This window comes from Rutidosis leptorrhynchoides, chromosome 10, assembly GCF_046630445.1.
Source record: "Rutidosis leptorrhynchoides isolate AG116_Rl617_1_P2 chromosome 10, CSIRO_AGI_Rlap_v1, whole genome shotgun sequence".
NCBI lineage: Eukaryota > Viridiplantae > Streptophyta > Magnoliopsida > Asterales > Asteraceae > Rutidosis > Rutidosis leptorrhynchoides.
The window spans coordinates 134,794,476-134,807,785 of record NC_092342.1 but is presented as its reverse complement, the minus strand read 5'-3'; the positions used below and the strand labels follow the sequence as shown (position 1 = coordinate 134,807,785).

The window sequence follows — 13,310 nt, the reverse complement described above, 5'->3', positions numbered from 1 at the left end:
TATAATTAGTTTTATTAATATATAAATTAATACTTTTATAAAATAATAATATAAAAATAATATTTTTATAAAAATATGTAATTTTATTAATTTTTATATCTTTTTATAAATTGTATATTTTAATCGTTTATTTCGTAATTTGTATATTTATCGTTCGTAACTAGGTTTAAACTTAGTATTTTGCCGTAGTTAATTTTTATTTCTAGATTTTAAGACTTTTTCGTAAAATCCCTTAAGTGCTTTTTCTTTAGATTAAGATTTAGGCGCTTTAGAATTTTGCGACGCCGTTTATATATTTTAGTGCCTTTTAAGTTATTGCCGTTTTGGATATAGATTTCCTTTTAAGCTTTAATACCTTTAGGCGCAAATTTTTAGATTTAGTTTTTAGACTTTTAAGTTTTGACGTTTTTCTTTCTTATTTTTATTTTTCGACCTTTTATTTTTCGACGATTTTCGACGCGCTCTTTTTCTTTCTTATTTCTCGACGCTCTAGTTTTTAGGACATAGAATTTTCTATTTCTTCTCTAAAATTTCAAAACGAAAAATTATTTTAAGCGGTTAAATTGATAGACATCCTAAATTTTCTGGTTCGTAGTAATAGTTGGATTTGTTAGTGGCGAGTTGTGGGCTTCCGATTTAAAGGGTCCTGGCTACCTGCTGCATCTATTGGCTATTCGAAACGTGGGTAAAATCAGAAAAGTCTATTAATTTGATAACTTATATAATTTTTATCTTTTATAACTAATAGGATATTCTGTGAATGCACCGAGCAAAATGTTCACCACCTTTCATACGTTCACCACCTGTAACTCAATCAAGACATCTAGCCAATATTATCGCCGTTGATTTTTCTTTAGAATCATCATCTAGTCGACCAAGTACTCCAACTCAAATTTCCGATAATCCATATTTTGAACCCGACTTCAAAATTGAAAACCCGGAGGATATTCAAGGACAATTAAGAGATCCTGAACCACTAATCATTCCTCCTGAACCACAAATCATTCAACCAGAGATTGTCGAGGAAGAAACAATTAAATTAGAATCCTCTAGTGATTCAGATTCAACAAATTCAATTATGGAAGTAACAGAACCTCTAAGTATGGAAGACCGAATGAGAGCCACACGCACTGGCCAAGGTCACGCCATTATTAAGCCAGCCATTAATGCGCCAGATTATGAAATCAAAGGACAAATCCTACACATGGTAACTAATCAATGCCAATATAGTGGTACGCCAAAAGAAGATCCAAACAAACATCTTCGAACTTTTAATAGGATTTGTACTCTATTCAAGATCAGAGAAGTTGAGGATGAACAGATCTATCTCATGTTGTTTCCCTAGACTTTAAAGGGAGAAGCCAAAGATTGGTTAGAATTGTTACCTGAAGGGGCGATTGATACATGGGATGTTTTAGTTGAAAATTTTCTTAAACAATTCTTTTCGGCATCTAAAGCCGTGAGACTTCAAGGAGAAATTGTTATGTTCGCACAAAAGTCAAATGAAACATTATATGAGGCGTGGACAAGATTTAGAAAGTTGTTGAGAAGATGTCCGCAACATGGTTTAGACACTTATGAAATAGTACAAATATTCTACCAAGGTGTCGACGTTGCTACATGAAATGACATCAACATAACAGCTGGTGGTTCCATTATGAAGAAAACCGCAACTGAAGTTTACAAAATTATTGATAACACTGCCTCCCACTCACATGAGTGGCACCAAGAAAAAGATATCTTTCATTCATCTAAAGTGGCTAGATCCGATTCTAGCCATGACTTTGATTCTATTTCCGCAAAAATAGATGCTTTCGAGAGACGAATGGAAAAGATGAATAAAGATATTCACGCAATACGAATCAGTTGTGAGCAATGCGGTGGACCACACTTAATGAAAGATTGTCACATTGAGCAAACCATGGAACAATGAGAGAATGTTTCCTACATGAACCAAAGGTCGGGACATAATTATCAGAATAATTATCAACCGCCAAGGCCAAACTTCAATCGAAATCAAAACATTCTTTACAATCCAAATGGACCCAACAATAACTCGTATAACCAACAAAGTCCGAATAACCAACCAACTCAAAACAACACTTTCAATCAACAAAAACCTAGCTTGTATAAACCACCACAACAAATCGAAGAGAAAAAGTCAAATCTAGAAGAAATGATGGCAAAGCTAATGGAATCTCAAACACAATTTATTACATCTCAAATCCAAACAAATGAGAGGTTTGATCAGTCATTAAGAACTCAACAAGCTTCCATTTTGAATCTAGAAAAACACGTAGGTACTCTTGCTAGCATGATGAGTGAGAGGGAACAAGGAAAGCTACCGAGTAATACTGAAGTAAATCCTCGAAATGAGAATGTTAATATGGTTTCAACGAATTCTGAAAAATCGGCACAAGAAGATGGGAAGGTTTTAGATGTGAGTAACAATGAAGAAGTTACACAACACCACCACCACCACCCGAGTATGTAAAGCCAGTGGTGGCACCATATAGACCACCCATCCCGTTTCCAAGAAAAGACGTTGAGTATGAGCAAGTAATAGGTAATAAAGTTTGTGATACCTCTGGAAAGAAGAAGAAGAATAAGAATGTACAAGAAACAAAAACCGTAAAGATAAACCCAGAGAAGACAGTTCCACTTAAACCTCCACCCAGGTTGGGTGATCCGGGTGAATTTATTGTTCCTTGTCTACTTAGTGATTGTGTCATGTATGATGCACTAGCAGATTTAGGTGCGAGTGTGAGTGTTATGCCTCTTTCATTATATAAGAGATTAGGAATAGGTGAGTTAAGTCCAACAGAGATGAGTGTTCGACTCTTTGATCAAACCATTAGGCACCCAGTTGGAATTGCTGACAACCTACCCATTCAAGTAGGTAATTTAACCTTTCTAGTCGAATTTATTGTCATTGACATAGAAGAGGACCCAAACATTCCTCAAATTTTAGGTCGACCATTCTTAGCATCCACCAGGGCGTTATTTGATGTAAGAGAGGGTAGAATGACACTTAGTGATGGTGAAAAATCGATAACCTTTGTAAGTCGAAAGTCTAAATCCCACAAACCAAAACTGTTGAACCAACAAAAATGATTGGTAAGAACCATATTGTTTTACCAACTCCAACGGTAGTGCTTAGCAATAATAAAATGCCTAAGTGTGGGGAAGATGAAGTAACACCTAATGATGACCTGATAACAAAGAACCCCGTTGTTGATGTGAAATTAAATGACCCCGTTATTAATAGTTCAATGAAGAAACTTATTAAACGGATTCACGATGCTAGAACCAAGGGGAACTTTAAGTTATGTAACAGGTTAGTATCCAATCTATCGCCTAAAGAAAAGGCAAAACTAGTTGAATTTGTGGATATTACACAAGAATCCGACCAATGGCTTAAAGCAAAAGTCACATATATGCAAGTTGATTATGGTCCAAAAGAAATTGACGATGAAGTTAATCACAATTTCGACACCACAGTTACGTAAGTGTGGAGAGATTCAAATGTTCTAAAAAGAAAATGTTGTCTAGATTTAGTTGTTCTGTTCTCGTGTAGTTCCGAGAATGGAATTCGATTGGTCTTTTTCACTAGCAGACACTAAAGAACTAGTTTTCTCCCTCCATTCTGAATTTTTGTTTTATAGATTTTGTATGAAATTGATATGCATATGAAATTTAAGTTTTGTGTGAATTTAAAAAAAAATTACTTTATTTCATTAAGTTTAAAAAATGATTTCTAAAATTCATCGTAAGTTGAAGACTAGGTCATGGAACCGAAATTGCTTTACCCGAGGGCGGGGCGAAAAATTTTGTTATCATTATTTTTAATTTTATTGATCTAAAGTATACCAAAAAAATTAAAAAACCCAAAAATCTTTGCTTTTAAAACAATCGCTTTAAAAACGACAAATTTTAAATTTGGTCGAGGGACGGACTAGGTAAACGTACCGAAACTACCTAAAGTAAAAGGAAACAAATTTTTTTTAAAAAAAAATTATTCATTTAAATTATTTTAATAAATAATGGTTTTAAAAAAAATTAATAATAATATATGTATATATATGTTTGTAGTTTATCTTATGTAAAACAGGATAAAACAACACACTTTCAAAGACTGGCATTAAGTTCAGCAAAATCTACTAATTTTGACGACAAGACGCAAAATATTAAATGTGATATAAAATAATATGTTTGCAAACTCGGTTTTTTTAATCACTTTTCTACACTAATCACCCTCATGATTTTATAATTATAGTCCGATTTCATGCAAATGAGGGCATTGCATGATCTCAAGTGTGGGGAAGGGTTATAAATTGAAATGTCCCGTTCTTATTGATTAAAAACGTTCCATATTAATTGATTTCGTTGCGAGGTTTTGACCTCTATATGAGACGTTTTTCAAAGACTGCATTCATTTTTAAAACAAACCATAACCTTTATTTCATAGATAAAGGTTTTAAAAAAACTTTACGTAGATTATCAAATAATGATAATCTAAAATATCATGTTTACACACAATCATTACATAATGGTTTACAATACAAATATGTTACAACAAAATAAGTTTCTTGAATGCAGTTTTTACACAATATCATTCAAGCATGGACTCCAAATCTCATCCTTATTTAAGTATGCGACAGCGGAAGCTCTTAATAATCACCTGAGAATAAACATGCTTAAAACGTCAACAAAAATGTTGGTGAGTTATAGGTTTAACCTATATATATCAAATCATAATAATAGACCACAAGATTTCATATTTCAATACACATCTCATACATAGAGATAAAAATTATTCATATGGTGAACACCTGGTAACCGACATTAACAAGATGCATATATAAGAATATCCCCATCATTCCGGGACACCCTTCGGATATGATATAAATTTCGAAGTACTAAAGCATTCGGTACTTTGGATGGGGTTTGTTAGGCCCAATAGATCTATCTTTAGGATTCGCATCAATTAGGGTGTCTGTTCCCTAATTCTTAGATTACCAGACTTAATAAAAAGGGGTATATTCGATTTCGATAATTCAACCATAGAATGTAGTTTCATGTACTTGTGTCTATTTTGTAAATCATTTATAAAACCTGCATGTATTCTCATCCCAAAAATATTAGATTTTAAAAGTGGGACTATAACTCACTTTCACAGATTTTTACTTCGTCGGGAAGTAAGACTTGGACACTGGTTGATTCACGAACCTATAACAATATATACATATATATCAAAGTATGTTCAAAATATATTTACAACACTTTTAATATATTTTGATGTTTTAAGTTTATTAAGTCAGCTGTCCTCGTTAGTAACCTACAACTAGTTGTCCACGGTTAGATGTACAGAAATAAATCGATAAATATTATCTTGAATCAATCCACGACCCAGTGTATACGTATCTCAGTATTGATCACAACTCAAACTATATATATTTTGGAATCAACCTCAACCCTGTATAGCTAACTCCAACATTCACATATAGAGTGTCTATGGTTGTTCCGAAATATATATAGATGTGTCGACATGATAGGTCAAAACATTGTATACGTGTCTATGGTATCTCCAGATTACATAATATACAATACAAGTTGATTAAGTTATGGTTGGAATAGATTTGTTACCAATTTTCACGTAGCTAAAATGAGAAAAATTATCCAATCTTGTTTTACCCGTAACTTCTTCATTTTAAATCCGTTTTGAGTGAATCAAATTGCTATGGTTTCATATTAAACTCTATTTTATGAATCTAAACAGAAAAAGTATAGGTTTATTGTCGGAAAAATAAGTTACAAGTCGTTTTTGTAAAGGTAGTCATTTCAGTTGAAAGAACGACGTCTAGATGACCATTTTAGAAAACATACTTCCACTTTGAGTTTAACCATAATTTTTAGATATAGTTTCATGTTCATAATAAAAATCATTTTCTCAGAATAACAACTTTTAAATCAAAGTTTATCATAGTTTTTAATTAACTAACCCAAAACAGCCCGCGGTGTTACTACAACGGCGTAAATCCGGTTTTACGGTGTTTTTCGTGTTTCCAGGTTTTAAATCATTAAGTTAGCATATCATATAGATATAGAACATGTGTTTAGTTGATTTTAAAAGTCAAGTTATAAGGATTAACTTTTGTTTGCGAACAAGTTTAGAATTAACTAAACTATGTTCTAGTGATTACAAGTTTAAACCTTCGAATAAGATAGCTTTATATGTATGAATCGAATGATGTTATGAACATCATTACTACCTTAAGTTCCTTGGATAAACCTACTAGAAAATAGAAAAATGGATCTAGCTTCAACGGATCCTTGGATGGCTTGAAGTTCTTGAAGCAGAATCATGACACGAAAACAAGTTCAAGTAAGATCATCACTTGAAATAAGATTGTTATAGTTATAGAAATTGAACCAAAGTTTGAATATGATTATTACCTTGTATTAGAATAATAACCTACTGTAAGAAACAAATATTTCTTGAGGTTGGATGATCACCTTACAAGATTGGAAGTGAGCTAGCAAACTTGAAAGTATTCTTGATTTTATGTAACTAGAACTTGTAGAATATATGAAGAACACTTAGAACTTGAAGATAGAACTTGAGAGAGATTAATTAGATGAAGAAAATTGAAGAATGAAAGTGTTTGTAGGTGTTTTTGGTCGTTGGTGTATGGATTAGATATAAAGGATATGTAATTTTGTTTTCATGTAAATAAGTCATGAATGATTACTCATATTTTTGTAATTTTATGAGATATTTCATGCTAGTTTCCAAATGATGGTTCCCACATGTGTTAGGTGACTCACATGGGCTGCTAAGATCTGATCATTGGAGTGTATATACCAATAGTACATACATCTAAAAGCTGTGTATTGTACGAGTACGAATACAGGTGCATACGAGTAAAATTGTTGATGAAACTGAACGAGGATGTAATTGTAAGCATTTTTATTAAGTAGAAGTATTTTGATAAGTGTCTTGAAGTATTTCAAAAGTGTATAAATACATATTAAAACACTACATGTATATACATTTTAACTGAGTCGTTAAGTCATCGTTAGTCGTTACATGTAAGTGTTGTTTTGAAACCTTTAGGTTAACGATCTTGTTAAATGTTGTTAACCCAATGTTTATAATATCAAATGAGATTTTAAATTATTATATTATCATGATATTATCATGTATGAATATCTCTTAATATGATATATATACATTAAATGTCTTTACAACGATAATCGTTACATATATGTCTCGTTTAAAAATCATTAAGTTAGTAGTCTTGTTTTTACATATGTAGTTCATTGTTAATATACTTAATGATATGTTTACTCATCATAGTATCATTTTAACTATATATATATATCCATATATATGTCATCATATAGTTTTTACAAGTTTTAACGTTCGTGAATCACCGGTCAACTTGGGTGGTCAATTGTCTATATGAAACATATTTCAATTAATCAAGTCTTAACAAGTTTGATTGCTTAAAATGTTGGAATCATTTAATCATGTAAATATCAATCTCAATTAATATATATAAACATGGAAAAGTTCGGGTCACTACAGTACCTACCCGTTAAATAAATTTCGTCCCGAAATTTTAAGCTGTTGAAGGTGTTGACGAATTTTCTGGAAATAGATGCGGGTATTTCTTCTTCGTCTGATCTTCACACTCCCAGGTGAACTCGGGTCCTCTACGAGCATTCCATCGAACCTTAACAATTGGTATCTTGTTTTGCTTAAGTCTTTTAACCTCACGATCCATTATTTCGACGGGTTCTTCGATGAATTGAAGTTTTTCGTTGATTTGGATTTCATCTAACGGAATAGTGAGATCTTCTTTAGCAAAACATTTCTTCAAATTCAAGACGTGGAAAGTGTTATGTACAGCCACGAGTTGTTGAGGTAACTCAAGTCGGTAAGCTACTGGTCCGACACGATCAATAATCTTAAATGGTCCAATATACCTTGGATTTAATTTCCCTCGTTTACCAAATCGAACAACGTCTTTCCAAGGTGCAACTTTAAGCATGAACATCTATCCAATTTCAAATTCTATAACTTTTCTTTTAATGTCAGCGTAGCTCTTTTGTCGACTTTGGGCGGTTTTCAACCGTTGTTGAATTTGGATGATCTTCTCGGTAGTTTCTTGTATAATCTCTGGACCCGTAATCTGTCTATCTCACACTTCACTCCAACAAATCGGAGACCTGCACTTTCTACTATAAAGTGCTTCAAACGGCGCCATCTCAATGCTTGAATGGTAGCTGTTGTTGTAGGAAAATTCTGCTAACGGTAGATGTCGATCCCAACTGTTTCTGAAATCAATAACACATGCTCGTAGCATGTCTTCAAGCGTTTGTATCGTCCTTTCGCTCTGACCATCAGTTTGTGGATGATAGGTAGTACTCATGTCTAGACGAGTTCCTAATGCTTGCTGTAATGTCTGCCAGAATCTTGAAATAAATCTGCCATCCCTATCAGAGATAATAGAGATTGGTATTCCATGTCTGGAGACGACTTCCTTCAAATACAGTCGTGCTAACTTCTCCATCTTGTCATCTTCTCTTATTGGCAGGAAGTGTGCTGATTTGGTGAGACGATCATCTATTACCCAAATAGTATCAAAACCACTTGCAGTCCTTGGCAATTTAGTGATGAAATCCATGGTAATGTTTTCCCATTTCCATTCCGGGATTTCGGGTTGTTGAAGTAGACCTGATGGTTTCTGATGCTCAGCTTTGACCTTAGAACACGTCAAACATTCTCCTATGTATTTAGCAACATCGGCTTTCATGCCCGGCCACCAAAAATGTTTCTTGAGATCCTTGTACATCTTCCCCGTTCCAGGATGTATTGAGTATCTGGTTTTATGAGCTTCTCTAAGTACCATTTCTCTCATATCTCCAAATTTTGGTACCCAAATCCTTTCAGCTCTATACCGGGTTCCGTCTTCCCAAATATTAAGATGCTTCTCCGATCCTTTGGGTATTTCATCCTTTAAATTTCCCTTTTTTAAAACTCCTTGTTGCGCCTCCTTTATTTGAGTAGTAAGGTTATTATGAATCATTATATTCATAGATTTTACTCGAATGGGTTCTCTGTCCTTCCTGTTCAAGGCATCGGCTACCACATTTGCCTTCCCCGGGTGGTAACGAATCTCAAAGTCGTAATCATTCAATAATTCAATCCACCTACGCTGCCTCATATTCAGTTGTTTCTGATTAAATATGTGTTGAAGACTTTTGTAGTCGGTATATATAATACTTTTGACCCCATATAAGTAGTGCCTCCAAGTCTTTAATTCAAAAACAACCGCGCCTAATTCCAAATCATGCGTCATATAATTTTGTTCGTGAATCTTCAATTATCTAGACGCATAAGCAATCACCTTCGTTTGTTGCATTAATACACAACCGAGACCTTGCTTTGATGCGTCACAATAAATCACAAAATCATCATTCCCTTCAGGCAATGACAATATAGGTGCCGTAGTTAGCTTTTTCTTCAATAACTGAAACGCTTTCTCTTGTTCATCATTCCATTCAAATTTCTTCCCTTTATGCGTTAATGCAGTCAAGGGTTTTGCTATTCTGGAAAAGTATTGGATGAACCTTCTGTAGTAACCAGCTAGTCCTAAAAACTGGCGTATGTGTTTCGGAGTTTTCGGGGTTTCCCACTGTTCAACAGTTTCTATCTTTGCCGGATCCACCTTAATACCTTCTTTGTTCACTATGTGACCGAGGAATTGAACTTCTTCCAACCAAAATGCACACTTTGAAAACTTAGCGTACAATTCTTCCTTCCTCAATACTTCTAACACCTTTCTCAAATGTTCACCGTGTTCTTGGTCATTCTTTGAGTAAATAATTATGTCATCAATGAAAACAATGACAAACTTGTCAAGGTATGGTCCACACACTCGGTTCATAAGGTCCATGAACACAGCTGGTGCATTAGTTAAACCAAACGGCATGACCATAAACTCGTAATGACCGTAACATGTTCTGAAAGCAGTCTTTGGAATATCATCTTCTTTCACCCGCATTTGATGATACCCAGAACGTAAGTCAATCTTTGAATAAACAGACGAGCCTTGTAGTTGATCAAATAAGTCGTTGATTCTTGGTAGTGGGTAGCGGTTCTTGATGGTAAGTTTGTTCAACTCTCGGTAGTCGATACACAACCTGAATGTACCATCTTTCTTCTTGACAAACAAAACAGGAGCTCCCCACGGTGATGTGCTTGGTCGAATGAAACCACGCTCTAAAAGTTCTTGTAATTGGCTTTGCAGTTCTTTCATCTAGCTGGGTGCGAGTCTGTAAGGAGCACGAGCTATTGGTGCAGCTCCTGGTACAAGATCTATTTGAAATTCAACGGATCGATGTGGGGGTAATCCCGGTAATTCTTTCGGAAATACATCGGGAAATTCTTTTGCAATGGGAACATCATTGATGCTCTTTTCTTCAGTTTGTACTTTCTCGACATGTGCTAGAACAGCATAGCAACCTTTTCTTATTAGTTTTTGTGCCTTCAAATTACTAATAAGATGTAGCTTCGTGTTGCCCTTTTCTCCGTACACCATTAAGGGTTTTCCTTTTTCTCGTATAATGCGAATTGCATTTTTGTAACAAACGATCTCTGCTTTCACTTCTTTCAACCAGTCCATACCAATTATCACATCAAAACTCCCTAACTCTACTGGTATCAAATCAATCTTAAATGTTTCGCTAACCAGTTTAATTTCTCAATTCCGACATATATTATCTGCTGAAATTAATTTACCATTTGCTAATTCGAGTAAAAATTTAATATCCAAAGGCGTCAATGGACAACTTAATTTAGCACAAAAATCTCTACTCATATAGCTTCTATCCGCACCCGAATCAAATAAAACGTAAGCAGATTTATTGTTAATAAGAAACGTACCCGTAACAAGCTCCGGGTCTTCCTGTGCCTCTGCCGCATTAATATTGAAAACTCTTCCGCGGCCTTGTCCATTCGTGTTCTCCTGGTTAGGGCAATTTCTAATAATGTGGCCCGGTTTTCCACATTTATAACAACCTACATTGGCATAACTTGCTCCGACATTACTTGCTCTGCCATTACTCGTTCCGACACCATTTGTTCCTTTCGTTCTATTAACCCCTGGTCCGTAGACCTCATACTTCACCGAGCTATGACCATTTCTTTTACACTTGTTGCAAAATTTGGTGCAGAACCCCGAGTGATACTTTTCACACCTTTGACATAGCTGCTTCTGATTGTTGTTATTGTTGCGGTTATTATTGTTGTTGGGATGATTGTTGTAGTTGCTGCTGTTGTTGTTGTTGTTGTTGTTGTTGTTGTTGTTGTTGGGCCGTTTGTTGTAGTTGCGATTGATGTTGCGATTGTTGGGATAATTGTTGCGATTATTGTTGTAATTGCTGTTGTTGTTGTATTGGTGATTCTTATCACCGTTTTCCTCCCACTTTCTTTTGACTTGCTTCACATTGGCCTCTTCAGCAGTCTGTTCTTTAATTCTTTCTTCAATCTGGTTCACTAGTTTGTGAGCCATTCTACATGCCTGTTGTATGGAGGCGGGCTCGTGTGAACTTATATCTTCTTGGATTCTTTCCGGTAATCCTTTCACAAACGCGTCGATCTTCTCTTCCTTATCTTCGAATGCTCCCGGACACAATAGGCACAATTCTGTGAATCGTCTTTCGTACGTGGTAATATCAAATCCTTGGGTTCGTAACCCTCTAAGTTCTGTCTTGAGCTTATTGACCTCGGTTCTGGGACGGTACTTCTCGTTCATCAAGTGCTTGAATGCTGACCACGGTAGTGCGTACGCATCGTCTTGTCCCACTTGCTCTAGATAGGTATTCCACCATGTTAAACGCAGAACCTGTAAAGGTATGCGTAGCGTACTTCACTTTGTCCTCTTCAGTACACTTACTTATGGCAAACACCGATTCGACCTTCTCGGTCCACCGTTTCAATCCGATCGGTCCTTCGGTTCCATCAAATTCCAAAGGTTTGCATGCAGTGAATTCTTTGTAGGTGCATCCTACACGATTTCCTGTACTGCTAGATCTAAGGTTATTGTTGGTATGTAGCGCAGCCTGTACTGCGGCTATGTTTGAAGCTAGAAAAGTACGAAATTCATCTTCATTCATATTCACGGTGTGTCGAGTAGTCGGTGCCATTTCCTTCAAAATAGTCAAATGGAACAAGTTAATCATACAGAATATTAAGAGTAGTTAATAGTATTTCGTAGCATAATATGAACTCATTTATAAAAGCTTTTTCTTCATATTAGCATTTTATAAGTTTAAATTCGGGTAGTACCTACCCGTTAAGTTCATACTTAGTAGCTAATATACAATTCAACTACTACAATTCTATATGAAAAACTGATTATAATAATATTTCGCGTTCAAACTTTTACACAATATTTTACAAACTTACAATACCGCTTATTTTACATATAGCATGAAATATAGCACACAATAAATTTGATACAAGATGGTTGTGAAGATAATTCTAGCTAGTACACAAATCGTTCAGCAAAGGCAATAAAGACACGTAGTTCATACGTCCAGAAACAAGTCATGCATTCTGGTTTTACTAGGATTACTTCCCATCCTTGGTCTTGTGGAACATAACCGTTATGGCCGTTGATAAGACAGCGTGTTGTAATGTCGTCAAAGGGACGAGGGTTACGTAATGTCCAACAGTCCCATAACAATCTAAAAACCTCATTTCTTACCCCAATTACCGACTCCGTCACTTGTGGAAACGTTTTGTTTAATAGTTGTAGCCCGATGTTCTTGTTCTCACTTTGGTGAGAAGCGAACATTACTAATCCGTAAGCATAACATGCTTCTTTATGTTGCATGTTAGCCGCTTTTTTTAAATCACGAAGTCCAATATTCGGATATATTGAGTCAAAATAATTTCTTAACTCATTGCGTAAAATAGCATTTGGGTTCCCCGCAATATATGCGTCAAAGTAAACACATCGTAACTTATGGATTTCCCAATGTGATATCCCCCATCTTTCGAATGAAAGCCTTTTATAAACCAAGGCATTCTTGGAACGTTCTTCGAATGTCTTACAAACTGATCTCGCCTTAAATAGTTGTGCCGAAGAATTCTGACCGACTCTATACAAGATTTCATCAATCATGTCTCCGGGTAGGTCTCTTAAAATATTGGGTTGTCTATCCATTTTGTGTTTTTATACTGTAAAATAGACAAGAGTTAGATTCATAAAAAAATACTTATTAATACAAGCAAT

The 13,310-nt window shown here is 35.0% G+C and overlaps 1 non-coding gene across 1 annotated transcript; it reads right to left on the bottom strand.

Annotated features, from left to right (window-relative positions):
* Nucleotides 1-1,462: 1,462 nt before the first annotated feature.
* On the bottom strand, nucleotides 1,463-1,569 carry LOC139873896 (small nucleolar RNA R71). The gene has a single exon (XR_011767607.1). It is a non-coding gene; the product is annotated as a small nucleolar RNA R71 (small nucleolar RNA).
* Nucleotides 1,570-13,310: the final 11,741 nt, after the last annotated feature.